The following is a 16,641-nucleotide window of genomic DNA, read 5'->3' as shown; positions in this document are numbered from 1 at the left end:
AAAATAAAATAAAAATAGAATAGATATAATTAAATAACATTGGGTTGCCTCCCAACAAGCGCTTCTTTAATGTCAATAGCTTGACAGTGAGCTCTCATGGAGCTTCACAGATGTTCAGAGCATTGTTGGAACCTCCCAACACCAAACTTAGAGTTTGAATGTGGGGGTTCAACACCAAACTTAGAGTTTGGTTGTGGCCTCCCAACACCAAACTTAGAGTTTGACTGTGGGGGCTTTGGTTGACTCTGCAGTGAGAGAAGCTTTTCATGCTTACTCTCCATGGTTACAGAAGAAGATTCTTGAGTTTTAAACACAAGGTTGTCCTCATTCAGTTGAAGGACCAATTCTCCTCTGTCCACATCAATTACAGCTCTTGCTGTGGCTAGGAAGGGTCTTCCAAGGATGATGGATTCATCCTCATCCTTCCCAGTGTCTAGGATTATGAAATCAGCAGGGATGTAAAGGCCTTTAACCTTTACTAACACGTCTTCTACTAGTCTATAAGCCTGTTTTCTTGAGTTGTCTGCCATCTCTAATGAGATTCTGGCAACTTACACCTCAAAGATCCCAAGTTTCTCCATTACAGAGAGTGGCATTAAGTTTATTCCTGACCCCAGGTCACACAGAGCTTTCTCAAAGGTAATGGTGCCTATGTTACAGGGAATTAGGAATTTACCAGGATCCTATTTTTTTTTGAGGTAATTTCTGCCTATCCAATGCATTTAGTTCATTGGTGAGCAAGGGAGGTTCATCTTCCCAAGTCTCATTACCAAATAATTTGGCATTCAGCTTCATGATTGCACCAAGGTACTTAGCAACTTGCTCTTCAGTAATGTCTTCATCCTCTTCAGAGGAAGAATACTCATCAGATTCCATGAAGGGTAGAAGGAGGTTCAATAGAATCTCTATGGTCTCTAGATGAGTCTCAGATTCCTTTGGTTCCTCAAAGGGAAACTCCTTATTGGTCACTGAGCATTCCAGGAGGTCTTCCTCACTAGGATTCACGTCCTCCTACTCCTCTCTGGGTTCGGCCACACCAAGTAAGGTAATGGCCTTGCACTCTCTTTTTGGATTCTCTTCTGTATTGCTTGGGAGAGTACTAGGAGGGGTTTTAGTGACTCTTTTACTCAGCTGGCTCACGTGTGCCTCCAAATTTCTAATGGAGGACCTTGTTTCATTCATGAAACTCACAGTGGCCTTAGATAGATCAGAGACTATATTCGCTAAGCTAGATGAACTCTGCTCAGAATTCTCTGTCTGTTGTTGAGTGGATGATGGAAAAGGCTTGCTATTGCTAAACCTGTTTCTTCCACCATTATTAAAGCCTTGTTGAGGCTTTTGTTGATCCTTCCATGAGAAATTTGGATGATTTCTCCATGAGGGATTATAGGTATTTCCATAGGGTTCCCCCATGTAATTCACCTCTGCTATTGCAGGGTTCTCAGGATCATAAGCTTCTTCTTCAGAAGATGCCTCTTGAGTACTGTTGGATGTAGCTTGCAATCCATTCAGACTCTGAGAAATCATATTGACTTGCTGAGTCAATATTTTGTTCTGAGCCAATATGGCATTCAGAGTATCAATTTCAAGAACTCCCTTCCTCTGAGGCGTCCCATTACTCACAGGATTCCTTTCAGAAGTATACATAAACTGGTTATTTGCAACCATATCAATGAGTTCTTGAGCTTCTGCAGGCATTTTCTTTAGGTGAATGGATCCACCTGCAGAATGGTCCAATGACATCTTTGATAATTCAGACAGACCATCATAGAATATGTCCAGGATGGTCCATTTTGAAAGCATGTCAGAAGGACACTTCTTAGTCAGTTCCTTGTATCTCTCCCAAGCTTCATAGAGGGATTCACCTTCTTTCTGTTTGAAGGTTTGAACATCCACTCTAAGCTTGCTAAGCTTTTGAGGAGGAAAGAACTTGGCTAAGAAAGTCGTGACCAGCTTATCCTAAGAGTTCAGGCTATCCTTAGGTTGAGAGTCCAACCATATTCTAGCTCTGTCTCTTACATCAAACGGGAAAAGCATAAGCCTATAGACCTTGGAGTCAACCCCATTGGTCTTAACAGTATCACAGATTTGCAAGAATTCAGTTAAGAACTGAAAAAGATCTTCTGATGGAAGTCCATGAAACTTGCAATTCTGTTGCATTAGAGAAACTAATTGAGGCTTTAGCTCAAAATTGTTTGCTCCAATGGCAGGGATTGAGATGCTTCTTCCATGTAAATTGGAATTTGGTGCAGTAAAGTCACCAAGCATCTTCCTTGCATTGTTATTATTTTCGGCCATGTCTCATTCTTTTTTGAAAATTTCTGTCAGATTTTCTCCAGAGAGTTGTGCTTTAGCTTCCCTTAGCTTTCTCTTCAGAGTCCTTTCAGGTTCAGGATCAGCTTCAACAAGAATGTTCTTCTCCTTGCTCCTGCTCATGTGAAAAAGAAGAGAACAGAAAAGAAGATGAATCCTCTATGTCACAGTATAGAGATTCCTTTATGTGTGTAGAAGAAGAAAAGAATAGAAGAAGAGAAATTTGAACACCAAGAGGAAGAGAGGGTTCAAATTTTGAGATGAAGAGAAGTGTTAGTAAATAAATAAATAGTTAGAAGGAGATGAGAGAGGGAAGAATTCGAAAATAAAATAAAATAAAATAAAATAAAAATATTTTTATTTTTATTTTTTTAATTTAAAAGCATTTATAATTCGAAAATTTTAAAAAGAAAAATGAAATTAAATTAAGTTAAAATTTAAAACAATTAGTTAATTAAAAAGGAATTTTGAAAAAGAGGAAGGTGATTTTCGAAAATTAGAGAGAGATAATTAGTTAGGTGGTTTTGAAAAAGATAACAATCAAACAAAAAGATAAGATTAATTGAAAAAGATTTGAAAATCAAATTTTGAAAAGATAAAAAGTTAGAAGAGATTTTGAAATTGATTTTGAAAAAGATGTGATTGAAATTTATTTTGAAAAAGATTTGAAAAAAAATTTAAAAAGATTTGATTTTGAAAAATTAAAGTTGATTACTTGACTAAGAAGAAACAAAAAGATATGATTTTAAATTTTAAAGATTGAACCTTTCTTACTAGGCAAGTAACAAACTTAAAATTTTTGAATCAATCACATTAATTGTTAGTAAAGATTTTGAAATTATGAAACAAAATAAGAAAAAGATTTTTGAAAATCAATTTGAAATTTTCGAAAATATGAAAGAAAAAATGAAAAAGATTTAATTTTTGAAAGAGATTTAAAAAAGATAGGATTTTTAAATTGAAAATTTGATTTGACTCATAAGAAACAACTAAATTTAAAAACTTTTGAAGAAGTCAACTCAAATTTTCAAAAATTTATGAGATAAAAAGGGAAAGATATTTTTTTTTATTTTTGAATTTTAATGATGAGAGAGAAAAACATCAAAAAGACTCAATGCATGAAAATTTTGGATCAAAATAAATGATGCATGCAAGAACACTATGAATGTCAAGATGAACACCAAGAACACTTTGAATATCAAGATAAACACCAAGAATTATTTTTGAAAATTTTTAAGAAAAGAAAAACATGCAAGACACCAAACTTAAAAATTTTTAATGTTGAGATTCTAACAAATTGAAAATGCATATGAGAAACAAGAAAAGATGCACAATAAGAAAATGCAAAGATCAAATAAAGAAGATCATCAAGAACAACTTGAAGATCATGAAGAACATATGATGAATTTTCAAAAATTAAAGAAAATTATAAGAGCATGCAATTGACACCAAACTTAAAAATTGACACAAGACTCAAACAAGAAACACAATATTTTTGGTTTTTATGATTTTATTAATTTTTTTGGTTTTTTTTTTGGAAATTATTTTGGGAAAAACGAAAAAGAAACAAATAATTTTTTTGTATTTTTTTGAAAATAAGAAATAAAAAGCTTAAAAATAAAATAAAATTACCTAATCTGAGCAACAAGATGAGCCGTCAGTTGTCCAAACTCGAACAATCCCCGGCAACGGCGCTAAAAACTTGGTGCACAAAATTGTGATCCTTGACAACGGCGCCAAAAACTTGGTGCTTGGAACGTAATTCACACACTTTGTCACAACTTCGCACAACTAACCAGCAAGTGCACTGGGTCGTCCAAGTAATAAACCTTACGTGAGTAAGGGTCGATCCCACGGAGATTGTCGGCTTGAAGCAAGCTATGGTCACCTTGTAAATCTCAGTCAGGCGGATTCAAATGGTTATAGAGTTTTAATAATTAAAAGATAAATAAAACGTAAAATGGGATAGAGATACTTATGTAATTCATTGGTGAGAATTTCAGATAAGCATATAGAGATGCTTTGGTTCCTCCTAAACCTCTGCTTTCCTGCTGTCTTCATCCAATCATTCCCACTCCTTTCTATGGCAAGCTTTGTGTAGGGCATCACCGTTGTCAATGGCTACTTCCCATCTTCTTAGTGAAAATGGTCCAAGATGCGCTGTCACCGCACGACTATTCATCTGTCGGTTCTCGATCATACTGGAATAGGATTCAGTAATCCTTTTGCGTCTGTCACTACGCCCAGCACTCGCGAGTTTGAAGCTCGTCACAGCCATCCCTTCTTGGATCCTACTCGAAATACCTGATGAGACACAGAAGTTGGTGAATTAAAAATTATTAAAATAGTTACGTTGCAAGTGTAGTTCTTAACTCACCGAAAATCTGCCTATCAATTTAGAAATATGTCACAGAGAGTTTAAATTAAAAATTACTGGGAGTTTAAGTCCCAGGTCGTCTCCCAACGAATTGCAAAAAAGTGTGCTATTTTATTAATTAGATGTTCCAAGAAGTTGAGTTAAGTAGGTGGAAAATTAAATTGAGAAAATTCGAATAATATGAATAAAAGCCTTGACTGGGAGTTGATTAGTTGGAATCTCTATCATTGATGAGATGATTTCAAGATTAATTTATAATTAATGGTTGTTCTGTTTAGTTATCCTTTACTAGGTAAAGGAAAGTCAAACAAGTTGAAATACTAGATCTATTCACGAGTTGCAACCCACTTAGTTCAAAGGGATTGGTGTTAGTGATTAGATAACAATCCAACAGTTAACCAAATTACAATTTTTCTTTCAGTCCTTCCAACTCAAGAGTTCCTTTCAATCAACTCCCCATCAAGTGAGGGAACTACTCACTCATTGTAAATAATAAATCCATAACACATGAAAGGGAATTAAAAGAAGACACGATTATTGGAATGGAAAAATAAATTAAAATGGAAGAAATAATCCTTGTATTAAATAATCATGAAAGTATTCAAATAACAAAATTGAACAAAGCGAAGAACATGGAAGAATAAAACTAAGTTAAGAGAACGAACTAGAATGACGAAGTCTTGATGAGGAAATAACTCTTCTCAATGTTCCAATGCTAAGACCAATTGAAAATTAAAATTCTTAAAACCTAGAGAAAGAAACCTAAGGGAGTAAAACTAGATCTAAAACTTAAAAATGTGTAGAATGAATGTTGTCTTTTGTTTCTGCATATTCTCTGGCTCTAGTCTGCTATTCCGGGCCGAGAACTGGGTCGAAATAAGGTCCAAAATCGCCCCTAGCAAATTCTGCAGATTATGCAGATCGCACATGTCACGCGATCGCGTCATCCATGCGGACGCGTCATTCACGCTTTTTTCCCTTGCCACGCGTTCGCGTCGTCCACGCTTCCGCGTCGCTTGAGCTTTTCCAATCAGCGCGGCCGCGTGAGCCATGCGGCCGCGTCACTGCGATTTGCTCTCCTTCGCGCGGTCGCGTGAACCATGCGACCGCGTCACTTCTCGCTGGTTATCTCCTCAAATTCTAGTGTTCCTTCCATTTTTGCTAGCTTCCTTTCTAATCTCCAACTCATTCATGCCCTATAAAGTCTGAAACACTCAACACACAGACCACGGTATCGAATGGAATAAAGGAGAATTAAAATTACATAATTAAAGTCTCTAGGGAGCAGTTTTCAAAATGTTATAAATTCAGGAAGGAATTATAATTTCATGCTAATTTAATGAATAAGTGGGTAAGGATCATGATAAAACCACACAATTAAACACAATATAAACCATAAAATAGTGGTTTATCAACCTCCCCACACTTAATCATTAGCATGTCCTCATGCTTAATTGAAGGAGATAAGGAAATAAGTATGAACATGTAGAAACTCATGAAATGCAATGCAAGCCTATACATATATAAATAAATGCAACTATATGATTCTTGCCCACTTGATCAAAAGTAAATAAGCTCTTCAAAGCAATTACAAATCAAATTCTACTAATTCTATCATTATACAATAAAACAGATAAAAGTGCAAGAAGATAGCTCATGAAAGCAGGAAACATGAAAATTCAAGCATTGAACCCTCACTGATAGTGTATGTACGCTCTAATCTCTAGTGTATAGGGTAATCACTCTATCCTTCTCTAATCATGCTTTCTAACTTTTGTTCTTCTCCTAACCAATCAACAAAAGTTAATATACCAATGCAAACATCATGAGGTCTTTTCAAGGTTGTAATGCGGCTAAGGTACAGGTAGGGGTATACATTTGGTCAAGTGAGCTAATAAATTGAATCTTTAATTAACCCAAGCTTCAACCCAACCTATATATTTTTAATGTAATCTTAAAGTTCATACCTAGCTACCCAGAATTCCCTTTTTCTATCCATACTCATGTATCAACTTTATATTTGGTTCTATCATATGTGCATTGATCTTTGAATTCTGAATTTAACATTGGGGTAATTTTTGTCCCCTTATTTATTTATATAATTTTTTTTGACATTAAAATAAATATAGCTTATCAATGCACATAGATTTTTAATTCTTATAGTTTCACATGAGTAGGTATCCAAATTCCCATTAAATTCTCATGACACATTCCCTTAACAACTTTTGTTCCCATAATTTCCCATACTTAACTAGCACACACAATTCTATCTTAAGCTAACCAAAGATTCAATTTGGGATATACAATTGTTTTTCAGCTTAAGGTTAGTAATGTGGTAAAATATAGAACAAATGGGATTTAAAGGCTTAAAGTGGATAACAAAGGTAATTGAAAAGGGTAGGCTTAATTTGGATAAGTGAGTTTAAACAAATAATGGCCTCAATCATGTGCAAGCATGCAAATATAATAAATATTGGACATATAAGATAAAACAAAATATAGATTACAATCACAGAGAAGTAAACACACAAGAATGAAATAATTATGGTTAAATAATGTAACCATACATAAAGGCTCAAATCTTTCACAGGTTGTGTATTCTTTAGCTTAAATGTCATGTTCCAAATACAACTCAAGCAAATTTATCATAAAAATTTTGAAAAATTAGTGAAATTTTGTTCCAAAGATAGAGTCTTAAAAGAAACTTATTGTCTTTTCAATCAAGTAGAACATGCATGCAACTATCCTAACCTATGCAATTTATTCTATTCTATAAAAGAAAGAAAATCTAACTAAAATATCCTAATTATTGGTGCTGGGGAAAAGAAATTACCTCCGGAAGTCAGGTACTGACCGACCTCCCCACACTTAAGGCTTTGCACCGTCCTCGGTGCCGTCTGTCAGGAACAGGGGTAGGCTGGTGGCAGTATCTCCACAGTCGGGACCATTATGGCTCCCTGTGCTGGTAAAAGAAGTGGAGTCCAGGGTATCTGAGTCCTTGAAGTGTCCCTTGAGTAGCTCCTTGAGGTATTTGAATCGGCGCTCGTTACGGCGCTCTCTCATCTTTGCTTTCTGTTCTTGCCGATCCAACCTTTCGATTATCTGCTGGAGTAATTCATCAGTTGTAGGTACTTGTGGTGTTGAAGAAGGATAATCTTCAACTGGAGTAGTAGGATAACTTTGGTGTCCGTTAGGGACATACTGATCATCCCGTGGAAGCACGGCTTTGGTGTCCCCAGCTCTGTAGGAGACTCCGGCTGCTGAGACAAGATCTGAGACCAAGGCGGGAAAAGGTAAGGCTTAAGTGCGGCTTCTTGGAAGGCGTCCATTCCTTCTAGAATAGGGAAAAGACTCAGAGCTTGCTGAATGTCATCTTCTGTGATGGGGACTTGCTTCTGCCGGACATAAACAGACCGCAGGATTGGCATGTAGAAGTTAGAGTAGAACTCAACTACCCAAGAAAGATTGACCTGCCTTGGCTGTCTCCGTAGGAAACCTCATTGTCGTCGTTCAATTTGTGGCTCAACAAAGGAAGCAATATTGGACGGGAGGATAAGAAGGTATTCATTGTTATAGCTTCTTTCTGCCAGGATAGGGAACATCTGCTCACAGTAGCGATTGAGAAATCGCGCAGTGTCCTTTGCTAGAAAGGCTTTCTCCTTCTCATCAACCTTTATTATCCTCTTAACTCTTTTTGTTGAGGGCTTGACTGCGGTTGAAGAAGGCTCTGCCACTAATGCTCTTTTAGTTCCTCTTCTTGCTGGTGGTTTGGAAGTAGCTTTCTCTTTTCCTTTCTTGGTGGCCATCCTAAAAGAAGGGAAGAGAAAGTAAATTAAATTCAAAGAGATATACAGCAAGGAAGGAAATGGAAAAGAGGGTGATGGGTGCACATTAAGATATACTGACATTATCACATGCTCGCGAGTACACGTGAAAAGCCAACAATGGAAAATAGCTAGTGCATATAAAGACAAGTGACTGCAAGGTATTTATTGGCATGCCGGCAAAGGGCATGAGTAGAATAGACCAAGCAATACTTTGTAACAAACCATCACGTTTGTATTGACAATTAAATTCAATTAATACAATAGTAAAGGAAAGTTGTGAAAAGCAAGCATTGAATAGTATAACAACATAGAGAAGTGCATAATGCCATTTGAGCTTATTCACAAACACATAGCATGCATGTTGAATAAGGTATAGAAAATATGAAGGTGAACATGTAAGCAATCCCTCAAATAGAATAAAAATAACTGTCAAACAATTTGCAACAATCCACAAGCATATAATGAGGGATAATGACTCAAAAAAGAAAAACAAGTAAATTTCTAACACCATGTAAAAAGGAAAAGAAAAAGAAAGAAAAGATGAATAATGAAAAGAAAAAGAAAGGAAAAGAAAATATATATAAAATAATAAGAATGATAGAAAAAGAAAGAGAGAGGAAGAAAGTAAAACCTTGTTAATGGAGGTGAGAGAGATAGAGAGTGAAAGGTAAGATAGAAGGGAGAAGGGGGAAGGAAGAAATAAGGAGTGAAAAGAAAAACTAGGATTTGGAGGAGAGAAAGATAAGATAATTTGGCAATTTAGGTTGAGCTGTGCAGCGCACGCAACGCGGCCGCGTGGGGCACGCGTTCGTGTGAATGCGCTTCAAGTAAGGTGACGCGATCGCGTCAGTCACGCGGTCGCGTGACCTATGTTATGCTTCTGGCGCGAGTGCAGCCTCGCACCAGCACAACTCTTTGTTCAAATTAATTTATTTGCCAAAATTGGGGTTGCGCGATCGCGTGGGTCACGCGATCGCGTGAGTGTGCGTCAGAAAACGGATGACGCGGCCGCGTCGGCGATGCGGTCGCGTGATAAGGATTGTGCTTCCAGCACCAATCCAGCATCACTCTCACACAATATTTCATTGTGCACCCTCTTACATCGAAAACTCAGGGCACGCGGCCGCGTGGGGCACGCGGTCGCGTGGGAGGCAATGATTCCCATGCGACGCGAACGCGTCAGCGACGCGGTCGCGTGGGTTGATTTGTGCCATTGGCATGCTTCCAGCCACACTCCAGCGTGATTTTCTGTTCATTTTTATTTTTCTTTACTCTCCCTGCGACGCGGACGCGTCGCTGATGCGATCGCGTCGCGTAGCAAAAAAATTTTTTTTTTTAAAAATAAAAATATGTAAATGTAGATGCACGAAAGTACTAAGAAAGAGAAGAGTTATTGAATAGGAAAGACTAAAAATAAAGAAAAGAACGATCATACCATGGTGGGTTGTCTCCCATCTAGCACTTTGCTTTAACGTCTGTAAGTTGGACGCTCCAATAGCTCAATCTTCTGCTATGTGGGGATCTTCCAAGAGGAAGATCTCAAGCTCCTTGTTTCTTTGCATCTTCTCGCCATGGTATAGCTTCAGGCGTTGTCCATTAACCTTAATAAGTTCAGAGCTTGAAGGGTGGCTTAGGTGATAAACTCCGTACGGTTCGGCCTTCTCTACTCTGTATGGACCTTCCCATCTTGATCTCAACTTGCCTGGCATGAGCCTTAGTCGAGATTTGTAAAGGAGGACTAAATCCCCAGGTTGGAACTCTTTCTTCTTGATGTTTTGATCATGTACAGCCTTCATCTTTTCCTTGTATATTCTGGAGTTTTCATAAGCTTCTAGGCGAAGGCTCTCCAGTTCCTGCAGTTGCAACTTCCTTTCAGCTCCGGCTTTCTCAATTCCCATGTTGCACTCCTTAACTGCCCAAAAAGCTCTGTGATCTACTTCAACTAGGAGGTGACAAGCTTTTCCATAAACCAAGCGGAAAGGACTCATCCCAATGGGTGTCTTGTATGCTGTTCTGTATGCCCAGAGTGCATTTTGTAGCCTAGTGCTCCAGTCTTTTCTATGAGGCTTTACTATCTTTTGCAAGATACGCTTAATTTCTCTGTTTGACACATCGGCTTGCCCATTAGTTTGGGGATGGTAAGCTGTTGCAACTTTATGAATTATCCCATGCTTCTTCATTAATCCTGTTAGTCTCCTGTTACAAAAATGGGTGCCTTGATCGCTCACGATTGCTCGTGGTGATCCGAAGCGACATATAATATGGTTTCTCACAAAGGAAACAACAGTGTTAGCATCATCAGTGCGGGTAGGAATTGCTTCCACCCATTTGGAAACATAATCCACAGCTAATAATATATAAAAATATCCATTAGAATTTGGAAATGGACCCATGAAGTAAATGCCCCAAACATAAAAAATTTCACAGAAAAGCATAATTTGTTGAGGCATCTCATCTCTCTTGGATATATTGCCAAATTTCTGGCATGGGAGACAAGATTTACAAAATTCAGCAGCGTCTCTAAAAAGAGTAGGCCACCAGAATCCACAGTCTAAGATCTTTCTAGCTGTTCTTTGAGGACCAAAATGTCCTCCACTCTCAGATGAGTGACAGGCCTCTAAAATGGACTGGAATTCTGATTGAGGCACACAACGTCTAATTACTTGATCAGTGCCACATCTCCATAATATGGGTCATCCCATGTATAATATTTAGACTCGCTTTTCAGCTTGTCTCTTTGATGCTTAGAAAAATTTGGAGGAAATGTGTGGCTAACTAAATAATTAGCAACAGGTGCATACCAAGGGACTACCTCAGATACTGCTTGCAGGTTATCAAAAGGAAAATTATCATCTATAGGAGTAGAATCATTCTTAATATGCTCAAGGCGACTCAAGTGGCCTGCCACTAAATTCTAATTACCACTCCTATCTTTTATTTCTAAATCAAATTCTTGTAACAGCAGTATCCAATGTATGAGTCTTGGTTTGGATTCCTTTTTAGCTAATAGATACTTTAAGGCTGCATGGTCTGAATACACTACTACTCTAGTGCCAAGTAAATAAGCTCAGAATTTATCCGGAGCAAAAACAATAGCAAGAAGCTCTTTCTCAGTAGTAGTATAATTGGACTGGACAGTGTCTAAAGTCTTAGACGCATAAGCGATAACGAAAGGATCCTTACCTTCATGCTGAGCCAGCGCTGCTCCTACTGCATGGTTGGAAGCATCGCACATGATTTCAAATGGCTGGCTCAAGTCTGGTCCCCTCACAATTGAAGCTTGAGTCAGAGCAGTCTTCAGCTTATCAAACGCTTGTTTGCAATCCTCACTGAACTCGAACTCAATATCCTTCTGCAGTAATCTGGATAAGGGAAGTGCGACCTTACTAAAGTCCTTAATAAATCTCCTGTAAAAACCTGCATGGCCAAGGAACGAACGGACTTCCCTCACAGAAGAGGGGTAAGGTAGACTAGAAATAACATTCACCTTTGCTGGATCTACAGAAATGCCATTATTAGATACCACATGTCCTAATACAATTCCTTGTTTTACCATAAAGTGACATTTTTCGAAATTTAATACAAGGTTTGTATTAAAACATCTATCTAATACTTTAGATAATCCATCTAAACAAAGGCTAAAAGAATCACCATAAACACTAAAATCGTCCATAAAAACTTCCATACAGTCCTCAATAAGATTAGAGAAAAGACTCATCATGCACCTTTGGAAAGTAGCTGGTGCATTGCACAAGCCAAAGGGCATTCTCTTGTAAGAATAAGTCCCAAAAGGACATGTAAAAGTAGTCTTTTCCTAATCCTCAGGAGCTATATGAATCTGGAAATAACCTATGTAACCATCTAAAAAGCAATAATGTGATTTACCTGACAGGCAATCCAGCATTTGATCAATGAATGGAAGTGGGTAGTGATCCTTACGGGTAGCTTGGTTGAGACGCCTGTAATCAATGCAGACTCTCCAAGCATTCTGAACTTTAGTTGCTATGAGCTCTCCATGCTCATTCTTCACTGTAGTGACTCCAGACTTCTTGGGCACCACTTGTACTGGGCTTACTCATTCACTGTCTGAAATGGGATATATGATACCGGCTTCCAATAGTCTGGTCACTTCCTTTTTGACAACTTCCAAGATGGTGGGGTTTAGTCTTCTTTGGGGTTACGGACAGGTCTTGCTCCCTCTTCTAAAAATATTCTATGCTCACATACTTGAGGGTCGATGCCTACTATGTCTGCCAAGCTCTACCCAATTGCCTTCCTATGCTTCCTCAGCACATCAAGTAACTGCTCTTCTTGTTGAGAAGTAAGTTCCCTTGCAATGATAACTGGAAACCTCTGCTCATCTTCAAGATAAGCATATTTGAGATATGGAGGGAGGGGTTTCAATTCTAACTTTTGATCATGGGCAGGCTCTGGATTATCTGGAGCTTGTGAAAATGACGAAGTGCCCTCATTGTCAGTTAAGAGGGTCTCCACACTTGGACCTTGTCCAGTGTGCCTCTTTTCTAACTCTTCCTTGTGAACTTCAGCTACACTTTCATCTATGACATCACACTGGAAGATAGAACGATCTTCTGGGGGGTTGTCAATGATTCCATTCAGGTTGAAGATTACTATGCGACCATCTATTTCAAAGGAGTATGTTCCTGAAAAGGCATCCAATTTGAATTTTGATGTCTTCAGGAATGGTCTTCCAAGTAGGATTGATGATGGCTTATCTGAATCATTATGGGACATCTCCAAGATATAAAAATCAGTGAAAAATGTAAGCCCTTTAATATTCACCAAAACATCTTCAGCAACTCCAGCCACTGTAATAATGCTTTTATCTGCTAACACAAAACGAGCTGCCGACCTTTTTAAGGGAGGGAGCCTCAAAATATCATATATAGACAAAGGAATTATACTGACACATGCTCCTAAATCACACATGCAATTATAAATTACTACACTACCAATAGTACAGCTAACTATACAAGGACCTGGATCACTACATTTTTCAGGTAATCCTCCCATTAAAGCAGATATAGAACTACCTAAAGGAATAGTTTCTAATTCATTAATTTTGTCTTTATGGATACATATGTCTTTTAGAAACTTTGCATATTTAGGCACATGCTGAATAACATCAAAAAGAGGAACAATTACCTCTACCTTTTTGAATATTTCTACCATTTTGGGGTCGGGTTCCAGCTTCTTCCTGGGCTTCTTTGCAAGTTGTGGAAATGGAATAGGAGTAGTGTTTTCTGTGGTGTTTGCGCCTTTTGGTGCTTCCTCCTGTGGTTGAGCTATTTCTTCTTCAGCTATGTCCTGTATGTTCTCTGCCTCTTCAACATCTTCTATTTCTACTACCTCTTCAGCTGAGGTGTGTTCTGGTGGACTTGGTTCCTCCTGATTCCTCTCCTGCAGTGTGGTTCCAGACCTTAGGGTGATGGCATTAATGCCTCCCTTTGGATTGGGTAATGGTTGAGAGGGGATTCCAGTGGAGCTTGAAGGTTGGTTACTGAAATTTTGCGTTGATCCAATCTGTGACATAAGAGCTTGCAAAGTAGAGGTGAGACCATTCAGACTGGCATTAATACTACTCATGATGTTATTTTCCATGGTCTGTTGTCTTTGCTCAAAAGATTGTAGTAGCTCTTCATTAGGAGATAAAGAAGAATGAGTAAGGTTGATTCTGCTGCCTATTGTTGTTATTATTCCATCTCTGATTTCCCTGATTATCTCTGCCTCCTCTGTTATTGTTGTCCCTCCAATTCTGGTTAGAATTGTCCTGCCATCCATGGTTATTATTTCCACTTTGATTGTACCCTTGGTTGGGGCGGTCATAGAAGTTATGAGTGGATGCCACCATGTTGTCTTCTTGTTGGAGCTACGGGCATTCATCAGTATAATAGCTGTAATCAGCACAGATTCCACAAACTCTATGTGGGACTAGTTGTTGGTTTTGCTGTGGCGAGGGAGGTTGAGCTTGTTGTTGATTCAATTGCATTTGCTTCATCAAGTTGGTCATCTCGCATATACTCTGAGCTAGAGCCGCAGTCTCTCTGCTAGAGGATACTTCTGCAACGGCTTTTGAACGGCCTTGCTTTTGCCTGTGGTTCCTAGTAGATTCAGCTAGATCACTGATCAGTTGCCAAGCCTCATCAGTGGTCTTGTACTTCTTCATAGACCCATTGCTAGCACTTTCCAATGTGGTCTTATCTTGGGGCCTCATGCCCTGTGTGATATAGCTAAGTAACACTATCTTGTCAATTATATGGTGGGGGCATGCTTCCAGAAGATTATTGAAGCGCTCCCAGTATTCAAAGAGAGTTTCATTGTCATCCTGAGCAATTGTGGAAATATCCTTCCTCAGTTTATCAGTAATTTCAGATGGAAAGAATTTCTCCAAAAACTCCTTTCTGAGTGTATCCCAGTTGGATACATTTGCTAGAGGTTGAGTGTAGTACCATTCTCTTGCTTTTCCCTCAAGAGAAAACGGGAAAGCTTTCAGCAAAATTGAAGTTTCATCAGTACCATCACGCCTGACAGTAGAACAGGCTGCTTGGAAATCTCTCAAGTGCTTGATAGGCTCTTGAGCAGGTAGGCCATGAAACTTGGGCATCAAATTTAGCAGTGCGGTTTTTATTTCAAAATCTGTAGCTACTGCTGGATGATGCGCTTGAAACGGTTGCATTGTAAAATCAGGGGCTCCTTCCTCCTGGATGGTAACTCTCCTAGCTGCCATGTCTTCTGCACGTAAAACAACCGAATCAGTAGAACGGGGGCTGATTTCTTCCTCAAGTTCACTTTCAGATCCGCCCTCAGAGCGGACTAACCGATGCTGTTCTCGCCTTATTCGTGAAATAGTCCTTTCAATTTCAGGATCGAATATTAGCAAGCGCGGATCAGGAAGTGAACGCGTCATTTGACGAAAGAAACATGCAGCTCATAGTAGCAAAATAAAATAAAATGCAAATAAATAAATTCTAATTAATAACTTTAGCACTCTATTGCAACTCCCCGGCAATGGCGCCAAAAATTGATGAGACACAGAAGTTGGTGAATTAAAAATTATTAAAATAGTTACGTTGCAAGTATAGTTCTTAACTCACCGAAAATCTGCCTATCAATTTAGAAATATGTCACAGAGAGTTTAAATTAAAAATTACTTGGAGTTTAAGTCCCAGGTCGTCTCCCAACGAGTTGCAGAAAAGTGTGCTATTTTATTAATCAGATGTTCCAAGAAGTTGAGTTAAGTAGGTGGAAAATTAAATTGAGAAAATTCGAATAATATGAATAAAAGCCTTGACTGGGAGTTGATTAGTTGGAATCTCTATCATTGATGAGATGATTTCAAGATTAATTTATAATTAATGGTTGTTCTGTTTAGTTATCCTTTACTAGGTCAAGGAAAGTCAAACAAGTTGGAATACTAGATCTATTCACGAGTTGCAACCCACTTAGTTCAAAGGGATTGGTGTTAGTGATTAGATAACAATCCAACAGTTAACCCAATTACAATTTTTCTTTCAGTCCTTCCAACTCAAGAGTTCTTTTCAATCAACTCCCCATCAAGTGAGGGAACTACTCACTCATTGTAAATAATAAATCCATAACACATGAAAGGGAATTAAAAGAAGACACGATTATTGGAATGGAAAAATAAATTAAAATGGAAGAAATAATCCTTGTATTAAATAATCATGAAAGTATTCAAATAACAAAATTGAACAAAGCGAAGAACATGGAAGAATAAAACCAAGTTAAGAGAACGAACTAGAATGACGAAGTCTTGATGAGGAAATAACTCTTCTCAATGTTCCAATGATAAGACCAATTGAAAATTAAAATTCTTAAAACCTAGAGAAAGAAACCTAAGGGAGTAAAACTAGATCTAAAACTTAAAAATGTGTAGAATGAATGTTGTCTTTTGTTTCTGCATATTCTCTGGCTCTAGTCTGCTGTTCTGGGCCGAGAACTGGGTCGAAATAAGGTCCAAAATCGCCCCCAGCGAATTCTGCAGATTATGCAGATCGCACATGTCACGCGATCGCGTCATCCATGAGGACGCGTCATTCGCGCTTTTTTCCTTGCCACGCGTTCGCGTCGTCCACGCTTCCG

The 16,641-nt window shown here is 38.3% G+C and overlaps 2 non-coding genes across 2 annotated transcripts; both read left to right on the top strand.

Moving 5' to 3' along the window:
- The first annotated feature begins 1,797 nt into the window (after window positions 1-1,797).
- LOC112768506 (small nucleolar RNA R71) lies at window positions 1,798-1,905 on the top strand. Its single transcript, XR_003185924.1, has one exon. It is a non-coding gene; the product is annotated as a small nucleolar RNA R71 (small nucleolar RNA).
- Window positions 1,906-14,789: 12,884 nt separating this feature from the next.
- LOC112767520 (small nucleolar RNA R71) lies at window positions 14,790-14,896 on the top strand. Its single transcript, XR_003184962.1, has one exon. It is a non-coding gene; the product is annotated as a small nucleolar RNA R71 (small nucleolar RNA).
- The last annotated feature ends 1,745 nt before the right edge of the window (window positions 14,897-16,641 follow it).

The sequence above is a fragment of the Arachis hypogaea genome, chromosome 17 (genome assembly GCF_003086295.3).
Source record: "Arachis hypogaea cultivar Tifrunner chromosome 17, arahy.Tifrunner.gnm2.J5K5, whole genome shotgun sequence".
Classification (NCBI taxonomy): domain Eukaryota; kingdom Viridiplantae; phylum Streptophyta; class Magnoliopsida; order Fabales; family Fabaceae; genus Arachis; species Arachis hypogaea.
This window is presented reverse-complemented; position numbering and strand designations above follow the sequence as displayed.